Below are 26056 nucleotides of genomic sequence, written 5' to 3'. Positions count from 1 at the left end.
TTTTAGCATTTATATAATTTCTAAATTTGATTTATGGTGGCAAATCAAGCCAGGAAGAATTCATAATCTTGTCCTTGTAGTAACAACAAAGGATGCCAGATCTCTAGGCATGTCAAAACAAAATGGCTAGTGTTAAAGACTCTTGATAATGAAGCAAAACTCGTAATCAGGAAATGACAGTGATGGAAGTTCATAAGGAGTTTTAATTACTCCCTTGCTAAGAACCTCAGTAAATACTTGCTCCATCATATCCAAACTTCGCTGGTTCCTTTAACTTAATTTTATATCTCCTTCTCTTTTCAAAGATAACTCTCAAACCCACCAATCCACCAGCCCTGGTCCTCAGATGGAATGTCCTCACAGGGCACTAATATTTCCTTTTTCTGCCAGTATATCCTGGATCTCATAACCTGCTGCTGGGACAATTACAGTAACTATGTAACTATCCCTCCTGCTGACAACCTTCTCCCTTTGCAATACACTTCACTCTCCACTGTGAAGATCTAACTCTGTCATTTCCTGCTTCTCTACTTACAAGTCTTTAGTGAATCCATATTGACCATTAAAAAGGCCCCCAAGTTTTGACCCTGACATTCAAAGCTTTCTACAGTCTTGTCTTCTCCCACCTTTCTGTTGTCATTTCCTATTACTCCCTTCAGGAATCCTGCATTTTAACTGAACTGGGGTAATCAGTTAGCCTATTACTATGATTGTGTTAGCCCCGTTCCCTTTGTTTGCAATATGTTTCTCTCCATTTCTGAAATATAGAACTTGTCAGTAGTTTATATTATTTAGAATTAATACTATATTATTCTTACGTTATTTCATGTGTGCAATATTTCTCCAAACATCACCGACCATTCCTTGGAGGATTAGGATCTGACTAAGCCTCCTGTTTTTACACCACATGTGCCTCTACAATGCTCACAGAGTAAAGAGTGCTGGGCAAGGGACACCTGTCATCTTCAGCAACCAGCCCCCATACTCCTTTCTGTGTTCTTCCTGATCCAGCCAAACTCTCAAATGCATCACTTATTTTATGGCTCCAAATCTTTGCTCACTTCTTTATGATCCCCTGTGAAAAAGTTTTCATCCTTCCAGACCCATCTCAGATGACATGCTCTCTGTGAAACTCTTTGATCTTTTCATTTAGTTGTGAATGTTTGGGGCAGGCAGAGGAGTGTACACTTCATGTATCATAATACTCTATCATAGCACTTACCATGCATTTTTTTTATTTTAGAAATTTTGTATATATCTGGGTCTCTATTTGGCATGGATCTGTACAAGGCCAATAATCAAATTTTACACTTTTTAGATCTCTTAGTGTCAGAGAAGAGTGACTTGGGCATAGGAGGGGCTCAATAAATATTTGTCAAATTAAATAAAATAAACGATATTTAATTAAGCAGAAAATTAGGGGGATAAGCAACTTTTAAATGGCTGTATTTAAATATTTTTCAAGTGTGCAGGTTATTGCAAACTTCTTGTCCAGACAAAGCAGGTGATTAAGACTACCCATACAATTTCTCAGTATTGTTTAATTACTCAGAGTTATTTTATAAAAAGTATCCAAATATTTTTCTCAATAATAAACAATTTTATATCTATTCAAAAACAAGTGGTATTTAATCTTACCTTCATATCAGAGCCAGGCATAAAGCTTTTAAAAAGTTATTGCTACCTTTAACTGTAGGACATATTCATTTTTTTAAGTTCCACAGGTAATTCTGACCTATAATGATGACTGAGAACTACTCCTCAGATCATTGCTCCATATAACCAAGATGTAAGATCAACTCTGGAACATACTCTTAAGTTTACATTTTAATAAATAGGTTACTTATATTTTAGACTATGTCACTGTATTAGTTTCAAAGAGATTGTGATTTTTGTTAAAAAGAAAGGTACGTTATTTGTTTTTATATCACTTAGTTGAAAAACTTCTTTTTCTGAATACTCTGATCACAGAGTATCCACAATCAGGAAAAGATTTGAAGAGATTATTTACATTATTTATATAAGCCAGCTTGATATAATTTATTGATACTTAATTTATATTTTATAAGGAAGTATGATCATTTGATTTATTGTATGATTATTTTGTCCTTTTCTCTCTTGGAAAATCTCAGAGGAGATTCTGGCTATGTTGTGAATAGTGATATCTCCACAGAGAGAAGTTCACTTAATGCTTCTTGTTTGACATTTTTATTATGTGTCTTAAAAAAAGCCAGTGAGGTTTTCTAGAATTTGGCATTATCAGTGTGCTTATCATAATCAGCTCCATTTCTTTTGAATTTTATTTATTTATTTTTTTATTCATTCTTTTTGTATTTAACAAATATATACTTAGTGATGATGATATACCAGGCTTTGTGATAACCACTATATTTGATGGAGAAAATAGACACCGTCTCTGCCCTTATGGAGCTTAGAAAATAGTAGGATTCATAAGGAGAACTACACACACACACACACACACACACACACACGTACCACACACCACTTGTGATTGAGATATAAGAGAAAGATAAATTGTGTGATGCCTTTTACAGAATGATCCAGAGTTACACCAGGGACCAGGAGTGGAAGGATGGGCCAGGTTAGGTCTCACTGCAGAAGGATAGAGAGTTGAAGTTTGAGAAGAAATTATCAAGGCAAAGAGAGGGGAAAGGAATATTCTCAGCAGAGAGAACAGCATATGCAAGGGCCCTAAAGCAGGAAAGATCTTGAAAAATTTGCAAAATTGAAAGAAGACCATGATAACTGAGGCTGGTTCTTTTATCTGCTTCTCAGCTTCATTAAATAAGATTATATGAATACGGTTCATTAAAAAAAAAAAAATACACATTTTTGGTATGTCTGCTCTCTGCTAGACATTGTTCAAAGCACTACTCATAGATTTACTCATTTAATTGTCATAATAACCTTTTGAGGTAGATACCATTATCCATACTCTTTTACAGGTGGGAAAGCTGGTATTCAGATTGCCTAAGTAACCTGCTCATGGTCACAGAGCTAGAAAGTAGAGAAGTGGGCTTTCAACCAATCTGTGTGTCCAACTTGAGCAACCAATACTGTAAAATGAAGTCTCTAGTGGCCCAGGATGGAAAAGTCTAACAACTATAGATTATGACCAGAATAGCATCTTGATTGAGAATTGTTCACCTAAAGAAGTGCTTCTCATCCAGAAATCCCACATATGCTAGAGCACTGTGATGGCGTTACAGGTGTGTCCCTAGACATCTAGACGTTTCCTCAGGGGCCAAGATTTAGGCTACTCTTTCTTGGATGCCTCGGGCCTCTTGTTTCTCCCCTCTCCTAATTTAGCACTCAGTTTTCTTACAGCTTCTTTAAACCATAATCTCAGATTTTTCTGGGCAATCAAAAGAGTAATGGGGCTTATCTCACTTTTTCTCTTTAGAATTGAGATTAAGCATCTTGTTTACTAATGATTTTTGCTCCTCTTCAACAATATAACCTACGCCCAATACACTGTATGGGCGTAGTATATATCAGTAGTCATATCATGGAATGAGTTCATTTTAGAAAGCTCTAAACAATTTTTTAAATATTTATTTTTTTAGTTTTGACTTAAATGATGTCATACAATTTGGAAATTATGTAACCTCACCTGCAGGTCTAGACCTAAAACTCCAGCCTACTCATGCCCGCTCTTTCATATTCCTCATATTACCACTCTGGCTTTTGAATTTCAGATTCAGTGGTTAAAATTCCCTTGCTTCTTGTGTTTATCATTATTATTGGAATTACAGATATCAACCTTAGAACCGTGTTTTCATATATGATGATTTCATTTATTGCATAACAATTGTTAAAATATAAATTCCTAATCACCAAAAATAATAACAAAAATACTCTTTCTGAATGAGACATAGAGAGCTTTTGAGAACAATGTGTGCTCTATTTTCAGTTTATTAGCCTCATCCTGTTGTCCTTACTGCTATGGATACACTAGCTAGGGGCAGTATCCGGTGGCTGAATATTTATTTAAGTTCACAGAAGGAATGCCTGTTTTCCCTCTGTGTTCTTGGTTTTCAATAGATTTTTCAGGCCTTTCTAAATACGTTGAGTGCTCCCCACTATGCGGCTCCTGTATAATAATTGATTTTTGTCCATCAAAAGATTCCTAGCACTAAATGCCACTGTACATGTTCTTTCCCTTAACGACTAGTAGCACTTTAGCATGAAAATGACTATAAATTTGGTGACTTTTTCAGAAAAGTCACTTACTCTTAAGTAGGTTCTTTCTTCCCGGTTGCTCAATGAATTGAACAAATGTGCTTGCATCTGCAACTTAGTCTTATTTTTTATTTTCTTAACACTTCCTGGAAGGTTGTGTATTTCAGTACTGAGTTTACTTGCTTAGGCTTGTTAGGCTTTATTGTTGCAGCCCACAGATAGAGGAGGCTTATCTGGGAGCAAACTCCCAAGGACAGTGGAAGGAATTACAGTACAAAAGAGAGAAGTGACTGAATTGTCCCCTAAATGGTTCTGCAACTTCTTCCATAATATCAACAAAAGCAGATTTCTAGGCCTTCAAATCTGTCCCTGCAATAGGGTTTTCCCTCTGATTCTTCTCGTTCCGTTGTCACAGAGTGACTGTCAAGCACATAGTTTTTTTTTATTATTTATTTATTTATTTATTTTTGGCTGTGTTGGGTCTTCGTTTCTCTGCGAGAGCTTTCTCTAGTTGCGGCAAGCGGGGGCCACTCTTCATCGCGGTGCGCGGGCCTCTCACTATCGCGGCCTCTCTTGTTGTGGAGCACAGGCTCCAGACGCGCAGGCTCAGTAGTTGTGGCTCACGGGCCCAGCCGCTCCGCGGCATGTGGGATCTTCCCAGACCAGGGCTCGAACCCGTGTAAGCACATAGTCCTTAGAGAGTTACTAGCATTCGGGCTTGGAAACCCAAATAATGCAGCTTCACAAAGAAAAAAGGTTTTTCATTCTTATCGAGATCTATACAATTTCTAAGCAATTTTAAACATGTGTTGTGGAGCTAGTAATATCAAAATAATTTAAGGAAGATACAGTAGGTATACATGTATAAGTAGTACATGTATAAGTACTACTTATACATGTTAATGTGAGATGAGTGCCTCATTCAAACTCAGGCTGCTTGTACCCCATCCCTGCAACCAGCTTATTCAAAGGCAACCAAACCTTTTCTCACCATATTTTTTCCTCCTGTTTCAGGGATCATGCTTGCCCTGCATTCCTCCTTTTCATTCTTGCTCTAATAGCTTGATGTATTTTATTTCAAATAAATTCTCATATTCTCCTAGACCTCCAGATTAGCCAGATCAACATAAAACTATTGGTGGTGGTATCATAGAGAAAGAAAGCTGTTTGTTTTAATGTGAAATTAGGCATAATTTTTTAAACCTTAGTGTCCCAATCTTTAGAGGCTCTGTAAGTGACCAGAACCTCATTTTTTACCACATAATCACACACACACACACACACCTGCTTCCTTCCTCCTTCTTTATTCAATCTAATTTTAAAATGCTACCATAATAAAGACACTTAAGTATTTTCATTTTGTTGTTATATTCTTTTTCACTGCCAACACTATTGTCAACACCATAATTTTTGGAAGATTATTTTATTATTAGCAATATATTTTAAGTTCTAGAAGAATGATTGGAGAAATATGAATTTTTGGTTCAGCTTAACCACAGCAAACTACATGGAAATGAGATAATTTTGCTTTAGCTTTCTCATTTTCAAAGATGTAATCACAATAGTACCGTGTAAAATTGTATAATCTAAATTTTAACTATGCCCTTGATCTGAGACTCGGATGTAAATTTGCAGCTGCTCATAGGACATATATCTACCTGCATGTTGAGGATCAAACTCAGCATGATTCAAACCTCCTTCTACAACTCCGACCTTAAAATATCTGTTTCTCCTATATTTCTAAGCTCTGTTTATGGTTCCAGTGCTTTTCTATTCACTCAGGCCAGAGTGGATACCCCAGTCTCTTTAAATTTCATATTCATAATTCAGATACCAAAAAGAAAGAAAGGATGGATTATTCTAAGAGAGTTTAACAAAGAAGTGAGTCAAGTAACATTTTGAACAAGGGAGGTATGGTTTGTTCTTGGGTACTACTGAATGGAGGCTTTACAGAGTCTGATTTAAGAGACATTGTACCCAGAGGCAAGAGGAAAGAGATGACAACATTGAAACAATCGTGTATGAGATTTCTTGGGAATGGATTACACGTGGGACAAAAACAATTGAGAAAGGTGGACGAGGACTTCAAGGTTAAAAGCCTAAGAGGCAGGGCATTAGCGTTGCCACAGAGCATGATAAAGATGTTGGGAGGGGGGATAATGAGTTCTGTTTAGGCATATCTGAATGGAGATGTTGGCAATAATTTTGTGTAGTCAAATCTTGATTATCCATGTAAGGGGATAATAAATTAGATTCAGAAATGAAATGCAGTTTGGAGATTAGCTAATAGGTGCAGTCTCCCTCCCCATCAAACCTTTTACTGGAAAAGCAGTGAAATGACACATTTGATTGATTGGAGTTTCAGCTTTTATTTTTTTCCCTCTTTCTTCTTTCACTTGGAAATTAAGCTAATGAAATATTTAATGGCCAAAATACAAATACCAGAAGAAAGACAGTAACAACCAATATCTCCAATCTAAACTGATAATTCAGTCAAGTGGAGGAATTAAATAGCATACCAGTTTTTACTAAAATATGAATGATAATCACTAAGCCAAACTGTCCTGTAAACCCTTATTGCTCTGACATCAGTATCTTTCCTGAAATGTTGGTGAACAAGCACAACTAGCAGAATTCTATCCTTTTTTCTTTTTTTTTAATTTTTTTAATTTTATTTTATGGCTGTGTTGGGTCTTCGTTTCTGTGCGAGAGCTTTCTCCAGTTGTGGCAAGCGGGGGCCACTCCTCATCGCGGTGCGCGGGCCTCTCACTATCGTGGCCTCTCTTGTTGCGGAGCACAGGCTCCAGACGCGCAGGCTCAGCAATTGTGGCTCACGGGCCCAGTCGCTCCGCGGCATGTGGGATCTTCCCAGACCAGGGCTCGAACCCGCGTCCCCTGCATTGGCAGGCAGATTCTCAACCACTGCGCCACCTCGGAAGCCCTATCCTTTTTTTCTTGAAAGCTAATTTCAACCTATTACGCAGTCATTATTTCTATAGGATTCACTACAATTTCGGGTGATTAAATACTACATTTCAGGGAGAAAGACATTCTTCTCAGCTTACCAAATCCCAGCAGATTTTCTATAGGTATAGAGTGAAAACAAAAACTCTTCTTAGAATGATAATTAGGGCCAATAAAGACAGATTTTTTTGTACATTATGTACATTCTCTGAAGTTATTCTTCTGAAAGGAGGTAAACACAGTTTGCAGCAGCTAAGTAGTATATTTAAGGTATGTACGTGTATGTGATTATGTGAGAATCAGGCATTAAAAAGGAGGCCTTTGCTTAGTAGACTTGCAAAACAAAATAAAAGAAAGTAATTTTTGTAGATTTCCTCAGCATGCCCTTGAATTTTGAAAAAAGCTAAAAGTATCAATAAATAATAAACATAGTTTATTACAAATTATTAAGGTAAAATATTCTACCTTAATAGGCATGCTCTGTACACCTGGTACACTATTTTGTTGTTTCTTTAAAACATAAGCCACAGATTATTATAGTTATTCATTTTCTATCCAGACTGTTCATGTGAAAGTGCTTTTTTAATGTCTTGAGATGTCAAAATGAGGTTTGTTTTCTGGGCAAGAGAACAATATATGAGCTCACATGGAGACTCTTGTCAGTACTTTTTGATCCTAACAAACCAGTCATCTTTAGTATTGCCTCTGGTTGAAAACATTAAGTTGTTCTGATGGTAGCTGCTAGGTTTTTCACTTTGCCCTCCTGGTATTCTCACTTCCAATTGTGATAACCTGTAGCGCACCATAGGCTTCTGACTTGAATGTTAATTAGGGATGGCAGAGTTCAGACTCCAAGAGCCATGGTGATTAGAAGGAAATTTAAAGACCAGGGCTCAGACAGTGGAAAGATTTCACAGCTCTACAGCAGTAAAAGCATAACAGTTGGAATGGCAGAGGCTGAAAAAAGAAATGAATAATACTGTCCTGTCTATAGAGTAATAACATTCAACTGTGTTATTATTATTTATGCTTAGCTCTTGCTTATTGTTCTTATTGGTCGTTTCTTGACAAATTCATGTTCCAAATGAATGGAACATTTTTGTTGACCTGTGCAGTTAGGTTTCTATGTATTTTTCCAACTACATTTAGGGTAATCTGAATCATTAAAATGTAATGAAATAGTAGTAGTTAAGTTTATTGTTAACTAATTCCCTTAAATATATGATCCCTTTCCACTTTTAAGATCAAAGCTTACTACATACATTTATGACATTTCCTTAATTGAGCTAAGAAAAAAATAACAAGATTATTTTAGAATGACTAAGATGTAGTTTAGACCAGTGGTGATATTATTAAAAGTGAAATTGTCTACAGGTCTTGGGTAATATAAGAAGTTATAAAACCAAGTAGTCAATAAACTTTACAAATGTTAATGATACTGGATTCTCATTAAATCTCATCAGGTTTAAAAATAGCATTTTAAATTAATACACGCACCTTAAAATGAATCATTTATGTATAATGTAGCAATCTTCTGAATCTATTTTGAAAGAATTTATAAAACATAATCAACTAAATTAGCACTTAAATACAAATTTTGTATAAAACTGATAGATATAAAATTCTTTTCTTTTTTAATCATCTTCCAATTATGAGATTCACAATTTCTTTCCTACTTATTAACCAAAAGTTGGCTAATTAAGATTTAAGCTCTAAAATGGAAATAAAGGGCTTCCCTGGTGGCGCAGTGGTTGAGAATCTGCCTGCCAATGCAGGGGACACGGGTTCGGGCCCTGGTCTGGGAAGATCCCACATGCCACGGAGCAACTGGGCCTGTGAGCCACAATTACTGAGCCTGCGTGTCTGGAGCCTGTGCTCCACAACAAGAGAGGCCGCGATAGTGAGAGGCCCGCGCACCGCGATTAAGAGTGGCCCCCGCTTGCCACAGCTAGAGGAAGCCCTCGCACAGAAACAAAGACCCAACACAGCCATAAATAAATAAATAAATAAATAAAATTTAAAATGGAAATAAAAACAAAAATAAGCAAATGGGACCTAATGAAACTTAAAACCTTTTGCACAGCAAAGGAAACCATAAACAAGATGAAAAGACAACCCTCAGAATGGGAGAAAATATTTGCAAATGAAGCAACTGACAAAGGATTAATCTCCAAAATATACAAGCAGCTCATGCAGCTCAATATCAAAAAAACAAACAACCCAATCCAAAAATGGGCAGAAGACCTAAATAGACATTTCTCCAAAGAAGATATACAGATTGCCACCACACACAGGAAAGGATGCTCAACATCACTAATCATTAGAGAAATGCAAATCAAAACTACAATGAGGTATCACCTCACACCAGTCAGAATGGCCATCATCAAAAAATCTACAGACAGTAAATGCTGGAGAAGGTGTGGAGAAAAGGGAACCCTCTTGCACTGTTAGTGGGAGTGGAAATTGATACAGCCACTATGGAGAACAGTATGGAGGTTCCTTAAAAAACTAAAAATAGAACTACCATACTACCCAGCAATCCCACTACTGGTCATATACCCTGAGAAAACCATAATTCAAAACCGTAATTCAAAAAGCATCATGTACCACAATGTTCTGCAGCTCTATTTACAATAGCCAGGACATGGAAGCAACCTAAGTGTCCATCGACAGATGAATGGATAAAGAAAATGTGGCACATATATACAATGGAATATTAGTCATAAAAAGAAATGAAACGAAACTGAGTTATTTGTAGTGAGGTGGATGGACCTAGAGACTGTCATACAGAGTGAATTAAGTCAGAAAGAGAAAAACAAATACTGTATGCTAACACATATATATGTAATCTAAAAAAAAAATGTTTCTGATGAACCTAGGGGCAGGACAGGAATAAAGACGCAGATGTAGAGGACGGACTTGGGGACACAGGGAGGAGGAGGGGTAAGCTGGGACGAAGTGAGAGAGTGACATGGACATATATACACTACCAAACGTAAAATAGATAGCTAGTTGGAAGCAGCTGCATAGCACAGGGAGATCAGCTCGGTGCTTTGTGACCACCTAGAGGGGTGGGATAGGGAGGGTGGGAGGGAGACGCAAGAGGGAAGGGATATGGGGATGTATGTATATATATAGCTGATTCATTTTGTTATAAAGCAGAAACTAACACACCATTGTAAAGCAATTATACTCCAATAAAGATGTTAAAAAAGAAGAATTAAAACGAAAAACAAAAAGAATTAAGCTCTAAAAATCTCTGTTATTTCTCACCAACATAATAAATGTTTCCATGAAATTTTCTTAAATAATATATAAACAATAATATATATTTTTGAAGCAATTTAGGATAAACATAAGAACAACCAACCATTTTCAGAGGGAAAAAATGCAAACTGTTTAAAAGTTAGGACATGAGAATATTGGTTCATTCTGCTTGGAGGTGTTTGACCAAGGCTTGACTCCTCAGTTGGCAGATGGTCTGGAGCCCCTATACCAGCTGTGAAGCAGGCAACAAGGGCTGAACTGTTACTTTAGAAAAGCTACTTATGATGTTCCCAAGTCAGATCTAAAGAAAAACAGAAGCTGAAGGAACAAAACATAAAAGTCCCCTTCGTTAAGAGCCTCATTTTCTGTTTAAACTTGCACTCTATTTTTCATCTTTAATCTACTCTTTCAGTACTGGTGCTCATTTTAATTTATTCTGGTATTGGTTGTACAGTGCTAACAATTAGAATTGTCTGCAAATCTGTAATCAAAGTATTCACTAGATGTCCATAATAGGAGTTATTCTCATTAATACTGTAAAAGATACGCTCCTTCTTAACTTTCCAATAAAATTCTCATTGAAGATTCAGGAAAAAAACAAAGCAAAAACAATGAAAACAGTGATAGTATAAGCTAAAGTTCAAAGGAGACCATATACCATAATTTCAGTAGAATATCTGTCAAATAGAGCTTCTGAGGACAGATTGCTGATTATCTTTTAAAACAACATTAGTGGGCCCGACTTATGAGTTCAGACAAAGTGATTTTATGTTTTTTATAATATAAATATAGGAAAATAATTTATTTTTGAATGTTTCCCTTGAGTCACTTTATAGAAATGTTCCTATATGTAAGAGATTTATAAGTAATTGTCTTTGGTAGTTTAGATATTTAATCATGCTTCTTATGCAGAGCTATAATTTCATCTCTGCCTTTACTAATTTTAATTGCTTTTATCTGTTTTATTTTCATTTGTATTTGGTGAGAACTTCACTCTCTGAGCCTGTTTTCCTTGTTTTGATAGTATTTTCTTTATTAAGTACAATAATAGATGTATTCTCAAGAAGACTTTTTTTTGTTTTAATATTTATTTATTTGGTTGTGCTGGGTTTTATTTATTTATTTATTTATTTTTATGTTTATTTTTTGGCTGTGTTGGGTCTTCGTTTCTGTGCGAGGGCTTTCTCTAGTTGCAGCAAGCAGGGGCCACTCTTCATCGCAGTGCGCGGGCCTCTTCACTATCGCGGCCTCTCTTGTTGCGGAGCACAGGCTCCAGATGCGCAGGCTCAGTAGTTGTGGCTCACGGACCTAGTTGCTCCGCGGCATGTGGGATCTTCCCAGACCAGGGCTCGAACCCGTGTCCCCTGCATTGGCAGGCAGATTCTCAACCACTGCGCCACCAGGGAAGCCCTCAAGAAGACTTTTTATTCCTAGTTTTCCAATTAATTATTTTTCAAGATTGGGCACTAATTATTATTGAATACGTTGGTCATCTATGGAGATTATTATTAATTTTTCCAGTTGTATTTATTTTTCTGATGAATATGTTAATCAATTTCTGAATATTAAAAATAGTTGCATTCCAGAGATAAACTATTATTGATTATGGTTGAAAAATATTTCAGTGGACTGCTATGCTTTGTTTGTTTGCTCTATTGTTTTTAGGTACATTTGATAGTGACTGCTCCTTAATTTCAGTATTTCACCATTTTGTTAGCTTTTTATGTCAGTGTTATGCTAAGTTCATTTAAAAAGGAGGGAACTGGTTCCACAGCATTTGCTATGCTCTAAAGCAGTCTATGTATCATGAGGTTATTTGTTTTATATTAGGGCAAAAATAAAAACTCCACAGTATTTAGATTTTTTTCTAGGAAGATTTATTTAATAACTGATACAATTTCTTTTATGGTTACTGACCTATTCTTTTTTTTTTTTAAATTTATTTATTTAATTAATTTATTTTTGGCTAAGTTGGGTCTTCGTTGCTGCGCGTGGGCTTTCTCTAGCTGCGGCGAGCAGGGGCTACTCTTTGTTGCGGTGCACGGGCTTCTTTTTGCGGTGGCTTCTCTTGTTGCGGAGCATGGGCTCTAGACACGGGGGCTTCAATAGTTGCAGCACACAGGCTCAGTAGTTGTGGCGCACGGGCTTAGTTGCTCCGTGGCACGTGGGATCTTCCCGGACCAGGGCTCGAACCTGTGTTCCCTGCATCGGCAGGAGGATTCTTAACCACTGTGCCACCAGGGAAGCCCTGACCTATTCATTTTATTACTTCCTTTTGAGTCAATTTTAAATGGTGCATTGATGCATAAGAAGGTATTTTCTTCCTTCCTATTTTCTACTTCACCTCTTTTTCTTCTATTTCCTTATTATTTTTCTCCTGCTTTCCTTGTGTTTTGGATTATCCGTCTTCCAGCTTCTTTTTACTTAAGCGCTCTATTTATTTTGTTTTAAATAATTTAATGATAAATTTATATAAGGCTGAGTTTTTCTCTGAAAAGTGCTTTGAAGGTACTTTTAAAATAAAAAATACGTAGTGCAGCTTAATGGTTAGCAGAGTGCTTTGGAGTTATGCAGAACCTTTATCTCTCAAATGACATCAAGCTTTGAAATTCAGATAACAGTGGACTGTTTTGGGAGGGCTGTGGCTTTCCATCTGGATGGTCTAATAAATACTTACATCTATGTATCTATTCTCTGTGTTGCATAATTTCTGAAAGGAATCCTAAAGCCCGTAGTCCAGGTGACATCATCCTGGCTGCTAGCATTCTCAATGAAGAAGGAAAAACAGGCTGGAGAACTTAATTTTGACTGATACAAACTGTAATTTAGTTCTCTAGATTTTAGCATGGTGAATCCAGGGTCACGTCGATTCAATTTCTCCTTAAGTTTTCTGCCAGGGTCAGGGCAAGGGAGGTGGGTAGTTTACCAGAAATGTGTTGAAGAATCTATCTAGTTTTCTGGTTGGTACAGGGTATGGACCTCTGAGCAAGAAATTCTGATGGGGAAAAGAACAAAGCATTTTTTCAGCTGCCTTTAGGAGACCAAGGCTTTTTGGTTTCCTGTGGCCTTACATTTAGTGTCAGTTCTTTCAAAAAGATAGTGAAGTTTCCTTATCAATTGCCTTATAACTGTATATTTTCAGGAATTAAAAAAAAAAAAAAAAGAAAAGGTCATGAATCCCAGCCAGATGAGTAGGTCAACTTGACCACCCTACTCTGCCAACAGCAACATACTATTGCAGTGGTGGGACAGTGGTGCCACCTACATCTAAACAAGAAAATAGACTGAATTTTGGATCTGCAGTTTTCCATTCTAAGAGCCCATTCTTCTTTTTTAAACAGAGGTCATCACCAACAGCCAGTCCTCTCTTTTCAGTCTGCTTATACAACTTATTTCTTAAGAGCTGTCCATAACATGTTTTATCTCTCAAGTAGAATGAAGCCCTTTTTGATGACGTGTTCATGCTCTTGCCCCAGTGTTTTTACACATTGCCTACAACCTACCAATTATCTTCCACACATGATTTTCTGTACCTATCTGAATTCCATGCCCACAAGTTTTAGCAAGACTTTATTACTCTTACTTTTTACTATTGGGAATTTTCATATTTGCCCAGTGCTTCAGAACTACTTTGGTAAGGAATTAGGAGAGGGGATGCCAGTGCCCACTTTTCACAAAATCTTGAGCTCTGTTTGCTTTAGGACTAGGAATCTATTAGGTGAAGAAAGAATACCAGATATTTCAGGCTGTGGGAAAAGGCACAGACATGTGAAAGTGCTTAGAGTATATGAATAACTACCTGTAAGTAGTCCACTACAGATGGAGCACAGACAATGTGGGAGAGAAGTAGTGTTTGAGGGTGAGCAGGCAGGCAACAGCAGAGAAGAAAGCCTTTGTAGGCCTCCTGAAGGAATTTAGGCTGTCTGCTATTCGTAATGGGGCAATTTTGAAGGATTTTAAGTACGTGAACCATATAATCAAATTGAGATTTTAAAAAATCCTTCTTAGTATCGCAGATAGAATTGCATGTAGTTTACAAGCTAGGATTGGGTGAGACCAGCCAAGAGAATATTGCAAGAGTAGGAGCTGATAAGTTCCAAACTGTGGCATTATCCAAAGGGTTGGGGGAAGGAAATACAACTTCCAAGATATCTAGGGTGGAGGAAGGGGGATATATAGTAACAGTTTACAAATTGGAGTTTAAGAAGAGGTCAGAGATTAGGACACTTTTATTTTCTGGTAAATGTGGCTGGAAACAGAATTGATATGAAAAAGCAAATTGGATTAATACAAGTTGAATTTAATTTTGAACATATTACATTTAGTTTTTCTATGGTATATTGATCTGGTTGGCAGTTAGACATGTAGTTCCATACCTGAAGATAATGGTCTGGCTGGAGATCATATTAGGAGTTATCAAAATAGATGGTGGTTGGCATCATGAATATTGGTGATATTGTTCACTTAGAGAACACGTGTGTTTTCAGTGAATCTATACTGCTGAACATTTCTTTCCTTTCCTGATGCTCCTGTTGATTCTGTCCTAAAACCTGCTGTATTCTGTTTGGCTTGATAAGTAATTATAAATTCAGGGCTTCCCAGGAATATAAAGAGTCTGGGAAAAAATGTACTATTCTTTGAGTCTGGAAAGTTGTGGGTGTCAGATGACAATCATGAGACCTGCAAGACCAGTAAGTCCTGAATTATGGCAGGTACTTACAGCCTAACTTGCCTTTCAGATCAATATCTGATTCTCAGGTCCTGATCTCTGTGTTTTAAACCACACTTGATTACTTGACATGGATTCCTAATTGCTTCTCTTTATTTGAGATTTAAATGGTACTCATAATGACAGATTATATCCTGACTCCAATTAACCCTACCACAGCGACTCAAAAAAGAAAAGTACAGACGTCTTTCCATGGCAGAAAGCATGTGCATGTTTTATTTTCCTGGCATCACTAAAGTGACTGTTTTTTTGCCTAGAAATCCAGAATAACAGATGATTCCCCTGGTTCTTACCCATTTATCAGTCAATGTATTTTATTAGGTCCACTACTCAAAAGGCATTTATGCCATTAATTAGACACCTAAAGAGTAATGAATACTATTAACTTGAATCCTATAAATTTTATGTTCTGAGCTCTCTTAGCTTTAGTTCTATTTAGTAATTAATTAAAAGAAATAACATGAATTTGTTTTCACCACCGTGTTTGAATAAACCCATATTGGTCAAACAAACCAAGAGAATGTTGTTTTTTTTTTTTTTAACCAATTCATTTAAGAACTAATAGAAGAGAAATGCCTTTGTCACATAGCTGTTTGGAAAGCATTTCATATTATATGGAGAATTTTTTATACTGCATTCAAATGTAATTAGAGCCAAAGCCATAATTTTTTTTTCATGTTTGTCATAGCCTTGTGCTCTTAAAAAGAAAATCTAAATTTATGTTTCTTCTTTTGAACTTTTAAATTTGCAGTTGTTTGGCAAATGTGATACTCTCTGACCTTAGACCAAAACAGTACTTTTATAATACAGCCTGCAATTTCTGTGCTCTGTAGCAATAGCATACTGTGTTAATTATTTGATTACATCAGAATGTCCGAGTGTACTCCACAATTCTGATAGGTGTGTAATGCAGGCACACCCTACAATGACTCTGGTTAATAGATTTTAGGAAATACTGAATCTGCCTTCCAATGCAGGGGACACAGGTTCAATCCCTGGTCAGGGAACTAAGATCCCACATGCCGCAGGGCAACTAAGCCCACGCGCCTCAACTAGAGAGCCCGTGTGCCACAAACTACAGAGCCCATGCACTCTGGAGCCTGTGCACCACAACTAGAGAGAGAAAAGCCCGGAGCCACAACTAGAGAGAAGCCCGTGTGCCACAACGAAGGTCCCACGTGCCACAACTAAGACCCACTGCAGCCAAGAATAAAATTAAAAGAAAAAGTTAAGCCAAATCCACTAGGTTTCTTTATCACCAAGTCTTTCATAAGTTCATATGTATTATGGCTACCTCAAAGGGATGCAATTATGTAGAATTTCCAAATATTTTAAATTGCAGAATGTTTTCTTGAAAATGACACTTGTGGGATAATTTTCCAGAAGAATACACTATGTACAAATACACTATACTTAGGTTAAATCATAACAACTTTTAGGTCCTCATTGATATTTATGACGGAATTTACTTACATATGCAAATCCTTAAACTGCCTGCCCCACTAACCCTCAGCAGAGGAGCAGACAGATTCTACAGTTAGTTGACACTTGGTAACTGAATTCAATACCTAACTGAGAAAGGGCTTTTCTGCAGGTTGAAGGGACAAATGGAAGTGAGAAAATCTAGGTTCAAATCTTGAGTCTGCCACTTGGTAGATGATTTACCTTGGGCAAATTACCTTACTTTATAATGATGATAATAATAATGTCCAACTTAGAAGTTTGTATTAGAGATAAAAATTTAGAAAACATAAGCATAGTTCCTGGCACAAAATTATCAATAAGTGATCATTTTAATGGGTATAAAGTAATTTAAAAATTAATAAGTAATGAATGGTGCTCATGTTTAATATTTTCCCCTAAGGCTTTCTAACATGTTTATGAACATCTTCCTCTTAGAAACCATCATTCCTCTTCTTCAGGCCATGTGCCGCTTCATTTCTCTTGCCTTGAACAACTCTTACTTCTCCCCATTTATCTAATTTATATTCATTCTACAATCCATTTTTCTGATGCCCTTTTCTCTAGGATGATTTATCTGACTATTTTGGGACATTTTTTACTTTCCTTTAACTGGCACCTAATGGTCTTTTTTCTATGCAATTTATTTCTTAGGCACTTACGTGAAAACTTGTATTATTAGTTTACATTTTCCCGTACAAGTTCTGTATTTCAAGTAGATTAAAAGATGCCTAGGGGAAGCACCTTAGTCCTAAAGCAGGGTATTTTCTTTTAAATGATGGATACTCAATAAACATTTGTTGATTTTATTGATTACAAAAGGCAGCCGCTGAAAGTTATACTCACCATTCACTGTGTAAAAAAGAACTTTCAGTAGATACGTGACGCTAACTACTGATCATTGATGGATAATTCTCATTGCACGTGTTTTACATGCATATTCAGGAACATTGAAGAGGCTGCCAGTATTTGATCAACTTTTGAGTGTGATGAGGGTAGAAGCCAGTTAGTATCAGTTCTTTATTCTAATCCAGTTTTCTATCAGCGTATTTCAGCTGTTTTTGGAGAAACATAAGTAGAGTTAGTGGATGGCTAATGTTGAGTCCTCCTTTCTAAGACCAAAGTCTCCAAACTCTAATTCTTTTACTAAATTATAAGAAACAGAATCCTAATGATTGAAAATTCCACCTTGCAATCATTTGACAAATCATATCTTCCTCCTTTTGGTTTGCTTTTCTCTCTTCCAAACATGCATTCAAATTCATCCAGTGTCTAAATAGTAAAAAATTACCTAAAGGGAGACTATTGTATTGGGTTGGCCAGAAAGTTCGTTCGGATTTTTCCGTGCCATCTTATGGAAAAACCAGAACAACTTTTGGGCCAACCCAATAGAAAGACAAATCCTCAACCTCATTTCCTGAATCAAAATTGGTTTTAGGTAGATGCTTAAAAATAATCTTAGGAAAAAGAATGCCATTCTAAGCAGGATATCAACTCAAGCACTTAGGATCAACAGTGATTATATTTAGATAGTATTTCAGAATTTTATAGGAATACAGTCTGCTTCCTAACTTAGGTCCTCATGATATTATCTCCCCCTATTTTTCTTGCTCCACACTCCCTTTTCACTTAAATCATATAGCGCTGTTTATTCTTTTCAGCATCCACATGAATAATTTTCTCTCTTCAAAATATTTCTATCTAGACCACTTTAAGGCAGTAGTTTTCATTGCTGACTGCATATAGGACCAGCTACATCATTTCCATCCCCAGTGCAAAGGAAAAATGAGGATATCCTTTAAAAAAATTATTTAGAACTTCAAAAGGTCACCAGCAGAGGTTAAACCTAACACAGGTCTTCAGAGTGTTGGGTTCTGTGCAGCTACACAGGTCACACACCCGTAAAACTGACCCAACTGTACAATACAATCACCTAGAAAGTTTTTTAAAAGTAATAATGCCAGGGTAGCATCCTAGATAAACTGCATCAGAATCTCTGGGGGGTGGAGCACAGGCATCAGTATTATACTTTTAATTGTAAAATATTTAATTTAATTTTAATGTGCAACCAGGGCTGAGAACTGAATTCAAATGCTATTTCCCTGTGACTTTACATTGTACTTACCTGTTTATTTGTCTGTCTCTGTCTCTGTCTCTGTCACTAGACTGTAATGTTCCTTAAGAGTAGGTACCATGTTTTATCAGTCTTCTTATCTTCATGACACAGAACAATGCCTGGAACATTATGAACATCTATTAAGTGGTTGTTGAATGGATGAATAAATGAATGAATAGATAGATATTAATATGACCTGTTTATTCATTTTATAGATAATAATCAAGGAGAAAAGAAAATAAAAGCAGACTTACTGGATGATAATTTAAAAGTGAAAAGAGAAAGCATGCTCTTAGAAGAGAATGGGATAAAGTAAAAAAAGGGATTTGAGAAATTGTATCGAAACATTTGCCATTTTTTAACTGTGTTGTTTATCTTTTTACTAAGTTATAAAAATTCTTTTATTGAAATATAGTTGATGTGCAATATTATGTTAGTTTCAGGTGTACTACCTAATTTGCATACATTATGATCACCAGGATAACTCTAGTAACCATCTATCCCCATTCAAAGTTGTTACCATATTGTTGATCATATTCCCTATGCGGTATATTACCTCACCATTGCTTATTTATTTTATAACTGGAGGTTTGTACTTCTTAATTCCCTTCACCTATATTGTACCCTCCAGCCCCCTCTCCTCTGGCAATCACCATTTGTTCTCTATATCAGTGAGTCTGTTTTCATTTTGTTTTGTTTGTTTATTAGTTTTGTTCACATATAAGTGAGATCATATGGTATTTGTCTTTCTCTCTCTGACTTACTTCACTTAGCAAAGTACACTTTAGATGCATCCATGTAGCAAATGGCAAGATTTCAGGGGGTTTTTTTGTTTATGACTGAGTAATATTCCTATATATATATACCAAATATTTATCCAGTCATCTGTTGATGGACATTTATATTGCTTCCATATCTAGGCTATTATAAGTAATGCTACAATAAACATTGGTGTACACATATCTTTTTAAATTAGTGGGTTTTTTCTCTGGGATAAATACCCAGAGTGGAGTTGCTGGATCATATGGCAGTTCAATTTTTAGCTTTTTGAGGCACCTCTATACTGATTTCCATGGGGGGGGGGGCACCAATTTACAATCCCACCAAAAGTGCATGGGGGAATCTCTTTTCCACACATTCTTGCCAAAACTTGTTATTTGTTGTCTTTTAGATGATAGCCATTCTGACAAGTGTGAAGTGATATGTCATTGTGGTTTTGACTTGCATTTCCCTGATGATTAGTGATGTTGAACATCTTTTCACGTTTCTGTTGGCCATCTGTATGTCCTCTTTGGAAAAATGTTTATTCAGGTCCTCTGCCATTTTTTAATTGTGTTGTTTGGTTTGTTTTTTTTTTTTTGAGGTTGAGTTATATGAGTACTTTGCATATGTTGAATATTAATCCCTTATCAGATATATCATTTGCAGATATCTTCTTCCATTAAGTAGGCTGCTTTTTCATTTTGTTGATGATTTTCTTTGCTGTGCAAAAGCTTTTTAGTTGGATGTAGTCCTATTTGTTTATTTTTGCTTTTGTTTTCCTTGTCTGAGGAGACATATCCAAAAAAGTATTGCTAAGACAGATGTCAAAGAATGTACTGCCTATGTTTTCCTCTAGGAATTTTACGGTCTCAGATCTTACACTTACATATTTAATTCATTTTTACTTTATTTTTGTATATAATGTAAGAAAGTAGTCCAATTTGATTCTTCTGCATGTAACCACCCAGTTTTCCCAACATTGTTTACTAAAGAGGCTGTCTTTTCCGCATTGTATATTCTTGCCTCCTTTGTCATAGATTAATTGATCATATGAGTGTGGGCTCATTTCTGAGCTATCTATTCTGTTCTGTTGATCTATGCATCTGTTTTTGTGCCAGATCATACTGTCCATTTGACTGCTGTAACTTGGTAGTATGATTTGAAATCAGGGACCATGACACTTCCAGCTTTTTTCTTCTTTCTCAAGATTGGTTTGTCTGTTTGGGATCTTTTGTGTTTCCATACAATATTAGACTTATTTGTTCTAGTTCTGTGAAAAATGCCTTTGGTATTATGATAAGGATTGCACTGAATCTATAGATTGCCTTGGGGAGTACAGTCATTTTAACAATATTAATTATTCCAATCCATGAGCATAGTATACCTTCCCATTAGTTTGTGCTAGCTTCAATTTCTTCAATCAGTTTCTTATAGTTTTTTGAGTACAAGTCTTTTACCTCCTTGGTTAGATTTATCCCTAGGTATTTTATTCTTTGTTATGCAATTGTAAATGGGATTGTTTTCTTAATTTCTCTTTATAATAGTTTATTCTTATTTATGTTTATTCTTATATATGTTTGCATATTGATTTTGTATCCTGCATATTTACTGAATTTGTTTATGTGTTCTAACAGTTTTTTTGGTGGTGTCTCTAGGATTTTCTATGTAGAGTGTCATGTCATCTGCAAAAAGTGAGAATTTTACTTATTCCTTTTCAATTTGAAAGGATGTTGAATTTTGTCAAAAGCTTTTTCTACATCTGTTGAGATGATTGTATAATTTTTATTGATTTGTTAATGTGGTGTATCACATTGATTGATCTGTGGATATTGAACCATCCTTGCATCCCTGTGATAATCTCACTTGATCATGAGATCTTTTAATGTATTGTTGAATTTGGTTTGCTAATATTTCACATCTATGTATACCAGTGATATTGGCCTGTAATTTTCAGTTTTGCGGTGTCTTTATCTGGTTTTGGTATAAGGGTGATGCTGACCTCATAGAATGAGTTAAGAAGCATTCCTTCCTCTTCAGTTTTTGAGAATAGTTTGAAAAGGATGGGTGTTAGCTCTTCTTTAAATGTTTTGTAGAATTTATCTCTGAGATTGTCTGGTCCTGGACTTTGTCTGTTTTTTACTGATTCAGTTTTATCACTGGTAATCAATCAATCTGTTCATATTTTCTATTCTTTCTGATTCATTCAAATCCCCATTTCCTCATTGATTTTCTGTTTAGTTGTTTTAACCATTGTTGAAATTGGGGCATCGAAGTTTCCGACCATTAATATAGAATCATCTATTTCTTCCTTCAGTTTTGTCAGTTTTTACTTCATATATTTTGGGGTCCTGTTTTTAGATGCTTATATGATTATAATTGATATATTATCTTTATGGATTGACCCTTTTATGAATATTCTATGTTCTTTCTTTCATGTAACAATTTTTTACTTAGACTCCATTTTGTTTTATATTAGTATGGTCACTCTTTTGGTGACTGTTTGCATGGAATATATTTCTCATTCTTTCACTTCCAACCTATTTGTGTCTTTGGATCTATACTGAGTCTTTTGTGGAGAGCATATAGTTGGATCCTGTATTTTTTTTTTAAAATCCATTGACTTTTAATTAGAGAATTTGATCCATCTACATTTAATGTAATTAATGATAAGGAAGGACTTACTTCTGCCATTTTGCTATTTGTTTTCTGTATGTGTTATATGTTATTTATTCCTCTGTTCCTCCATTGGTACCTTATTTTGCATTTTAAATTGATTTTTGTAGTGTACTATTTTGATACCCTTCTGTTTTCTTTAACTGTATATCTTTTACTTAATTTCTTAGTGGTTATTATGGGACTTATGCTTAACATCCTAATTTATGGCCGTATAGTTTGAATTAACATCAATTTAATTTCAATTGTATGCAAAATCTTTACTTCCGTATAGCTCTGCCCCTCTACATTGTTATTGTCACAACTGCATCTTTATATGCATACCTATTAACATACATTTATCATTATTGTTTCATGCATTTGTCTTTTAAGTAATATATGAAAAAAGAGGAATTACAAATCAGAAATGAAAATAATGTGGATTTTTATATTTACCTGTGTAGCAATATCTTCCTGTGTTCTTAATTTTTCCCTATGACTTCAATTTACTGTCTGGTGTCCTTTCATTGCAACCTAAATGATGCCCTTTCACATTTCTTTTATGGCAGGTCTACTGGCAACAAACTCCCTTAGCTTTTGTTTATCTGAAAATGTCTTAATTTCACCTTCATTTTTGAAGGATGGTTTTGCCAGATGTAGAATTCTTGGTGGATAATGTTTTCTTTTAACACTTTAAATACCCACTGCATTCTGGTTTTCATGATTTCTGATGAGAATTGGCATTTTATTGAACATTTCTGTATATGACAAACCACTTCTCTCTTGCTGCTTTAAAGATTTTCTCTTTATCTTTGTCTTTCAACAGTTTGATTATAATGTGTCTTCCTCTGGACCACTTTTAGTTTATTCTTCTTGGAATTCAGTGAGTTTCTTATGGGATATTTTTTATTAAATTTGAGAACTTGGCCATTATTTCTTCAAATATACTTTCTGCCCCTTTTTCTCTTTCCTGTCCTCCTGGGAGGACCATAGTGCATTTTTTTAGTCCACTTGATGGTGTTTCATCATCCTTTAGGCTCTGTTCATTTTTCCTCATTTATTTTTTTTCTGCTCTTCAGACTGAATAATTTCAATTGACTGATATTCAGTCAAAAATAATTGACTGATTGTTTCTTCTGCCTGCTCAAATCTACTATTAAACCCTACTGGTGAATTTTTCTTTTCTGTTACTGTAATTTTCGCTATATAACTTTTATTTGGTTTCTTTTTAATAATTTCTATTTCTTTATTGATGTTCTCTATTTGGTGAGATTTTTTCTGATGGTGTCTTTCGGTTCTCTGTATATAGTTTTATCACTTTGATCATATTTAGAACAGTTGATTTAAGTTTTTTCTAGTAGGTCTGATGTCTGATTTCTGTCAGGGACAGTTCTTGTAAATGGGCTGTACATTCTTGTTTCTTTCCATACCTCATAATTTTTTATTGAAAAATGGACATTTTGAATATTATAATGTAGCCACCCTATAAGTCAGATTCTACCCCCAACCCAAGATTTGTTGTTATTGTCTATTGTGGTTGTTGTTTGTTTGCTTAGTGACCTTGCTGAAATAATTTTGTAAAGTCTGTATTCTTTGTTATGTGGAGCCACTGAAGTGTGAGGTTTTTAGATTAGTGGTCTTCTATTGATTTTATTAAGATTTCCTTAAGCTCCTGGAACAAAATAACAAAAAACAAAACCTCTCTCCATCTTTATAGTTTGTTTGTATATTGAGACACTCCCTCACTGTTTAGCCAGGCAGTTTACAATTCTTCCCTTCTTCCCTTTCTGCTTGCATAAAGACTGAAGTCCAGCCAGAGGTAAATGCTTAGAGTCTTCTCAGGTCTTTTCTGAGCATACATCCAGCCATAGAAACCTATGTGGCTTTCTAGATTTCCTTGAATATGTGCTGGGGATTTTCATAACCCTAATTGTCCCAAGTATCTCTTTTCCAAGCCTCTTCTATCCCTTCTATCCCAAGCATTTTAGTTTGTTTATCTCTTGCCCCTGCTCTTTTCTCTTGCTCAGGAAGTAGTGGCTAACATATTTGCCTTTAAATGCTTATGAAAAAACCACCCATGAAGGAACTTCAGCCCTGGGGAAGCTCCTATGTAGGCAAAACAAAGGCAAATCCTTGAGCTGATCCTTCACGGAATCATCACACAGGTGAAAACACAGAACTATGTTCTTTGAGAATAGACCCATAATGAGCCCTATGGTATGCACAACCTGCATCAGGAATGCAGGCTGCCATCTTCAAGGCTACTACAGAGTTGGAGAGTGGAGGGTAGTAGTAACTGGGTAAATTGATATGCCACAGACATCTCTTACCAAAATTTGGTAGTTTTTCTTTTCATAAAGCATTCCCTTGGTTGTTGTGAGTTTTTTATTAGATTCCAGAGTTCCTAAAAAATTGATTTCTAAAAACTCTGACAGTTTTTGCCAGCTTATTCATTGCTTCTACAGCTGCTTTTTCTCTACCATGGTAGAGTTGAGTGGTTGCAAATGTATTGCCCACAAAGCCAAAAATATTTACTATTTGGTTTTTAAGAGCCATTTTGCTGACCTCTGTTCTGGAAATCTGTATACAAAATTTGCATAAAGATATTTGATTAGTGAATGCATGAATGGATACATTGGTGGATGAATGGATGGATGAACAATAAAAATATTTTACATTTATATTTTAACATGAGGTTATTACATGTAGATATCTACATGCATCTTGTTAAACATCATATAACAACTTGCAATATACTCTCTTAGAAAAGCATAGTAATTTATTGATCATCATTGGAGTTGCTGTTTTTACTTATTTGTCACTATTCCATACAAGAATGGTGGTAGCCAATTAAAATCAAAACATGCCAATTGAAAACATATATTAGTACTGAGAAAACATTCTTATTGTTATCATAAGCTGTTTTTTTTTCTTTTCAAGTTCACATCATTCATTGTGCTCTTAATCTATCCAGGAGCATTGCTTGTTTGAGCAGTGGGATAAGTCATAATCAGATAGTTATAGTGAGTTGGTTACTAATTTGTTAAAGAAATATCCATCTTCTTGGTATTGCTGTGTATGATAATGTCCTTTTATCCTTAATCTCCCTTTTGAAAGCATGATTCTTCACTTTGCCTTCTCTTGAGCTTCCCAGGGCAAGACGTTGAGATCTTTTTTTTTTCTCTCATATTAAGGTATAACTCTATAGTTTTAAAGAGCTGGCTCATCTCCCTCAAAGGAACTTCAGCAGCATCCTTGCCCCTGCCCTTCATGCTGCCCATTCATTAGCCTTCTACTTCTAATCAACTTTGTAGCACCTACCTGATCTCCACACTCTGTAAACTAGTTGCTCTGTTATTATTTATTATTTAATGCTTTCACTATGAAGGCAATGATAGGATACAAAGAGCAGGTACATAAGGCTCAGAAGGTAGAAAGAAATAAATGATTCCCTGGGAAAATATAAACTGCTCAGTTTTAAGTTTTAATCTCCATAACTTTAATATGATGTCATTATTGTAACCATGTGTCTTTTTCATTTGGCCCATATGAATGCTATTAAAAAAGGTAATTTTTGTCAACCCTATCTTCATTAAGGAAAAATTAAGAGTCATTAACAATATAAATATAAATTCATAAAATATAAATACTTTATAGTTAAGGATATTGTTACCCATAAACAGCTGGAGTTTCAGCTGGTTGCCACAAACAAATTTTAAAAGATTTCTGGTCATAGGGGTAAATTCCAAACCAGACTGGGTCTAACTGAATATCCCTTTCTGTTTTCCCACATAAATGATTTGAGGGCCACTGTTTCATAGGTCCTAATATTCACCAGAATGTTCTAAAACAAGACAGAGTCATGTTTCTAAAAAAATGTACCCTCTAGTGATATTTTCCCT

The 26056-nt window shown here is 35.6% G+C and overlaps 1 protein-coding gene across 6 annotated transcripts in view; it reads left to right on the top strand.

The window, feature by feature from the left end:
- GRIK2 (glutamate ionotropic receptor kainate type subunit 2) overlaps nucleotides 1-26056 on the top strand; it is a 640311-nt gene that overhangs the window by 428651 nt on the left and 185604 nt on the right. The window lies entirely within an intron of this gene.

Source organism: Balaenoptera ricei, chromosome 12 (assembly GCF_028023285.1).
Source record: "Balaenoptera ricei isolate mBalRic1 chromosome 12, mBalRic1.hap2, whole genome shotgun sequence".
In the NCBI taxonomy this organism is placed as follows: Eukaryota; Metazoa; Chordata; class Mammalia; order Artiodactyla; family Balaenopteridae; genus Balaenoptera; species Balaenoptera ricei.
The sequence above is the reverse complement of the archived record's forward strand: the minus strand, read 5'-3'. Positions and strand labels throughout refer to the sequence as shown.